The following is a 6283-nucleotide window of genomic DNA, read 5'->3' as shown; positions in this document are numbered from 1 at the left end:
AAAAAAAATAACAACTTATGACAGATACACTGAGAAAAAGGTCAAAAGTCAAGATTTAAAAAAAATAATAGACCCCCAAAGTTACTTTGCCAATAAAGTCAAGGCTAAGAGAATGTCTGTATTATCTGAGGAGAAAAATACCAAAAATCAAAGAACACCAAGGAGTCTCTCTTCTATGGCCAATGCGAATGCATTATTCTCAGTGTTGGTGTTGTTTGGCTCATCCAGAATAGCACGTTCCTATTATTCTAGAACTTCTTCCGTCCAACCGCCATAGAAACATCCCCGCACCATAATAGCAAATGTTATGGCTTGAAAACCAGATAAGTTTTGGAGGCACACGCAGCCAAGAGCTGCAGGAAAAAAAACCAAGATGCAAATTAACAAATAAATAGACTGGTATACGAGTATTAATATTATTATTTGCATGTATTTATTCAGTTAGTCGAATAACAATCGCATCCCATTTTGTAAGTTGGCTGCCAAGCCAGCCAGCCAACCAACCAACCACTCAACCACCTCCCAGCAAATACACTCTCCTGCCAGCAGCCCATCGGTCTATCCATCCTTTGGGACACATTTATGTCTAGAAATGGCAAAATATAACAAACATCTTATTCGAAAATGTTAATTATTTTAGCAATTGCTAAATGAAATTACCATAAGCAACCATGCCATGCCATACCACAGCCACACTCTGGCAATAGATAACCCAGAATGAAAGAAACTTTTCACCCCTCCCACCGCTATTACCATATGCCATGGGTTGAAACGAGTAAATTTCAATTTTACCATTTTTAAGTTAAGCAATAATTAAATTAAATGAAAATGAAAAAAAAAAAACAGTCCATGGCAGGTATGCTAATTCAAATGAAAGCTACTGGGTCTTGACCGAATGTTGCCAGCACGTGTAGAGAAATTATTAGTGCAGATGGTCAAAGAAATATCTGCTGATATTTAAGACAAAAAAAAAAAAAAATAAAACACCAAATAAGAGTGTTAAGACAGACGCCCAGTCAGGTTAGAGAATTAAAAAATACTAAAAAAATAATAATGATAATAATTTGCCATGTACCAACCGGAATTTGAGACATTTAATGTTTAAGACAACCAGTTTCAAGAGGGTTGGTAAATAGCATTGCTAGCTGTTCTTTAAGAGAAAAGCACTGCCCATAAATGCCACATTTCTTAAGTCTTTCTTTATTGATGAAACAGTGAATGGATGAATTTGAAACCGGGCAGAACTTTGAATACCCACCACGCCCTTTAGAGGCTCAAGAAGTCAAGACCAAAGATCGGCTTATATGGCAGCTATATCGAAATATGGACCGATTTGAACCATACTAAGCACAGTTATTGAAAGTCATATTAAAACACCTCATGCCAAATTTCAGTCAAATCGGAAGAGAATTGCGCCCTCTAGGGGCTCAAGAAGTCAAGACCCAAGATCGGTTTATATGGCAGCTACATCAAGACATGGACCGATTTGAACCATACTTATCAAAGTTGTAGCAACTGATACTAAAACACCTCATGCCAAATTTCAGTCAAATCGGATGAGAATTGCGCCCTCTAGAGGCTCAAGAAGTCAAGACCCAAGATCGGTTTATATGGCAGCTATATCAAAATATAGACCGATTTGAACCACACTAAGCACAGTTATTGAAAGTCATTTTAAAACACCTCATGCAAAATCTCAGTCAAATCGGAAGAGAATTGCGCCCTCTAGAGGCTCAAGAAGTCAAGACCCAAGATCGGTTTATATGGCAGCTATATCAAAACATGGACCGATTAGAACCATACTAAGCACAGTTATTGAAAGTCATATTAAAACACCTCATGCAAAATTTCAGCCAAATCGGATGAGAATTGCGCCCTCTAGAGGCTCAAGAAGTCAAGACCCAAGATCGGTTTATATGGCAGCTATATCAAAACATGGACCGATTTGGTCCATTTATAACCCTAAACGATCTAAACTAGTCAAAAAGTATTTGTGGAAAATTTCAAACGGCTAGCTTTATTCCTTCGTAAGTTAGCGTGTTTTCGACCGACAGACAGACGGACGGACGGACAAATGGCCGTACGGACATGGCTAGATCGACTTATAATGACATGACGATCAAGAATATATACACTTTATGGGGTCTCAGACACATATTTCGAGTTGTTACAAACAGAATGACGAAATCAGTATACCCCCATCCTATGGTGGAGGGTATAATATAGCTTTTATTCGCTTCAGACCCTTTATCGGCAGATCGGTATATATGGGAGCTATATCTAAATATAGTCCAATTTGATTCATATTAAGGTCGGATGTCGGGAGGCTTAAAATAACCTCCTGTTGGAAATTTCAGCGAAATTGGGTAATAAATAAAGCTTTTATACGCTCCAGACCCTTAATCGATATATCGGTCTATATGAAAGCTATACCTAAATATAGTCCGATTTGATACATATTTGGTTCAGATATCTGGAGGCTTAATATAACCCTCTGTTTCAAATTTCAGATAAATCGGATAATAAATAAAACTTTTATGGGTTTAAGACCCTTGATCGGGAGATCGGTCTATATGACAGCTATATCTAAATATAGTCCGATCTGAACCACATTTGGGTCCTATATTAAGAAGCGTAAAACTACTCACTATTTCAAATTTCAACAAAATCGGCCAAACATGAAAGCTTTTAAGGGCTTCAGACCCTTTATCTGGAGATCGGTCTATATGACAGCTATATCTGAATATATTCCAATATGATACATATTTGGGTCAGATGACGGGAGGCTTAAAATAACCCATTGTTTCAAATTTCAGCGAAATCGGGTAATAAATAAAATGTTTATGGGCTTTAGACCCTCTATCGGGAGATCGGTTTATATGACAGTTATATCTCTATATAGTCCGATCTGATCCATATTTAGGTCAGCTATCAGGAGGCTTAAGGTTACCCTTTGTTTCAAATTTCAGCGAAATCGAATAGAAAATAAAGCATTTATAGGCTTCAGACCCTTTATCAGGAATTCGGTCTATATGGCAGATATATATAAATGTAGTCCGATTTGGTCCACATTTAAGTCAGATGTCGGGAGGTCTAAAACTGCCTACCGTTTCAAATTTCAGCAAAATCGGATAAAAAATAAAGCTTTTATGGGCTTCAGACCCATTATCGGGAGATCGGTCTATATGGCAGCTATATGTAAATATAGTCCGATCTGAACCACATTTGAGTCCTATGTTAGGAAGCATAAAACTACTCATTTCATTTCAGCGAAAACGGTTAAAAAATAAAGCTTATATGGTCTTCAGACCTTTTATCGGCAGATCGGTCTATATGGCAGCTATATCTAAATATGGACCGATCTAATCCAACTTTAGGTCATATATCGGGAGGCTTAAAATAACTCACTGTTGCAAATTTCAGCGAAATCGGGTAATAAAAAAAGCTTTTATGTGCTTTAGCGCCTTTATCTGGAAATCGGTCTATATGGCAGCTATATCTAAATATGGACCGATCCAATCCATATTTAGGTCATATATCGGGATTCTTAAAATAACCAAATGTTTTAAATTTCAGCGAAATCGGGTGATAATCAAAGCTTTTATGGGCTTCAGACCCTTTATCGGGAGATTGGTCTATATAGCAGCTATATCCAATTATGGTCCGATCGGAACCATTTTTGGGTTAGATGTCGGGAGGCTTAAAAAAACCCAATGTTATAAATTTCAGCAAAATCGGGTAATAAATAAAGCTTTTATGGTCTTCAGACCCTTTATCGGGAAATCGGTCTATATGGCAGCTATATCTAAATATAGCCCGGTTTGAACCATATTCGGGTCCTACGTTAGGAGGCCTAAAATTACTCACTGTTTCAAATTTCACCGAAATCGGATGAAAAATAAAGTTTTCATGGGCATTTGACCCTTTATCGGGAGATCGGTCTATATGGCAGCTATATGTAAATATAGTCCGATCTGAACCACATTTGAGTCCTATGTTAGGAGGCATAAAACTACTCAATGTTTCAAATTTCAACGAAATCGGTTAAAGAAACAATGCTTTAATGGGCTTTAGACCCTTTAGCGGCAGATCGGTCTATATGGCAGCTATATCTAAATATGAACCGATCTAATCCAAATTTAGGTCATATATCGGGAGGCTTAAAATAACTCACTGTTGCAAATTTCAGCGAAATCGGGTAATAAAAAAAGCTTTTATGTGCTTTAGCGCCTTTATCTGGAAATCGGTCTATATGGCAGCTATATCTAAATATGGACCGATCCAATCCATATTTAGGTCATATATTGGGATTCTTAAAATAACCCAATGTTTTAAATTTCAGCGAAATCGGGTGATAATTAGAGCTTTTATGGGCTTCAGACCCTTTATCTGGAGATCGGTCTATATAGCAGCTATATTTAAATATAATCCGATCTGAACTATATTCGGGTCCTATATTATGAGGCGTAAAACTACTCACTATTTCAAATTTCAACAAAATCGGCCAAAAATTATAGCTTTTAAGGGCTTCAGACCCTTTATCTGGAGATCGGTCTATATGGCAGCTATATCTAAATATGGATCGATCCAATCCATATTTAGGTCATATATCGGGATTCTTAAAATAACCAAATCTTTTAAATTTCAGCGAAATCGGGTGATAATTAAAGCTTTTATGGGCTTAAGACCCTTTTTTGGGAGATGGGTCTATATGGCAGCTATATCAAAATATGGACCGATCTAATCCATATTTAGGTCATATATCGGGAGGCTTAAAATAACTCACTGTTGCTTATTTCAGCGAAATCGGGTAATAAATAAAGCTTTTATGGTCTTCAGACCCCTTATCGGGAGATCGGTCTATATGGCAGCTATATCTAAATATAGCCCGGTTTGAACCATATTTGCGTCCTACGTTAGGAGGCCTAAAATTACTCACTGTTTCAAATTTCAGTGAAATCGGATGAAAAATAAAGTTTTCATGGGTATTAGGCCCTTTATCGGAAAATCGGTCTATATGGCAGCTATATCCAAATATAGTCCGATTTGGCCCGTTCAAGAACTTAACCAGCGTGCATCAAAAAGATGTATCTGTGCCAAATTTCAGCTCAATATCTTAATTTTTGAAGGCTCTAGAGTGATTATAACAGACGGATGGACAGACGGATAGACGGACAGACACACGGACATCATTAAATCGCCTTTGAATTGTACGACGATCCGAAATATATATACCTTGTAGGGTCGGAAATTGATATGTCGATGTGTTGCAAACGGAATGACTAAAAGAATTTACCCCCTATCCTACTACGGTGGTGGGCATAAAAAATGGAAAACTCTTTAGACATTTTTCACTGCACTTATAGGCAAGTCCTTTTTTTTAAGGGGCCAGAAATCCCCTCTAAACCACTGTGACTGTGTTGCAAACGGAATGACTAAATGAATATACCCCCCATCCTACGGTGGCGGGTCGAGGAAAGGGAATTACTTTTTAGACATTTTTCACGGCACTTATAGGCAAGTCCTTTTTTTTTTAAGGGGCCAGAAATCCCCTCTTAACCACTGTGACAGGTAACTTTTGCCATAACTCTACCGTCCAACACTACTGGCCTGCTAATGCCAATGCAGCTGTTGTGTTTGATTTAGTTTGTGCATGTTTGATAGCGTCATAAAATACTTTGAATGTAGTTTGTCTACCAAAAACAAATTGGTTTTTTTTTTATTTTTATTTTTGTAGCTTTTATGGCCTCTCTTTTATGCATGATGTTTGTTCAAATGACAATTTTTTATTTGAAATTAATTTATTAAATTGTTTATTTAAATTGATATTTCTTCCAAAAAGACCGACACATGAAACGGGCTTCATTGCAAAGCAGAGAAACAAATACAAAAAAAAATATGGTCCCACACACACACACAAGTCTCAGAGTGATTGCAGCACAGCGCCCCCATCAATGGAACAGCTGCGCGATGAAACAAAACACCATGGTCTTGTCTTTATCGCACAGCAGTCTTAGCGCCATAATTCAGGTGAAATGAATCATAAACACTAAAGAGGGGAAAGAAAAAAAAAAAGAGCGGAGAGGGAGGGAGGGAAGTAGGACACTATGTTGGTCCAATATACCAATCGGTAGGAAACTTTAGGCAAGAAAAGTTGCCTAAAATGTTGTGTGTGGGTGTGTGTGTGTGAGTGTGTGGGTGTGGGGGGGGGGTGCTGTTGGTAAGCCAATGGCAACCAATCGCCTAGTTAATGCTTCCAAACTGATTTTATGTGATGGAAAAA

The 6283-nt window shown here is 37.6% G+C and overlaps 1 long non-coding RNA gene across 1 annotated transcript; it reads right to left on the bottom strand.

Annotated features, from left to right (window-relative positions):
• Window positions 1-410: 410 nt before the first annotated feature.
• Window positions 411-963, bottom strand: LOC106095226 (uncharacterized). The gene is made up of 2 exons (XR_001222714.2): window positions 661-963; window positions 411-586 (listed from the first exon to the last, which is right to left on the bottom strand). It is a non-coding gene; the product is annotated as an uncharacterized LOC106095226 (long non-coding RNA).
• Window positions 964-6283: the final 5320 nt, after the last annotated feature.

This window comes from Stomoxys calcitrans, chromosome 1 (genome assembly GCF_963082655.1).
Source record: "Stomoxys calcitrans chromosome 1, idStoCalc2.1, whole genome shotgun sequence".
Taxonomy (NCBI): domain Eukaryota; kingdom Metazoa; phylum Arthropoda; class Insecta; order Diptera; family Muscidae; genus Stomoxys; species Stomoxys calcitrans.
This window is presented reverse-complemented; position numbering and strand designations above follow the sequence as displayed.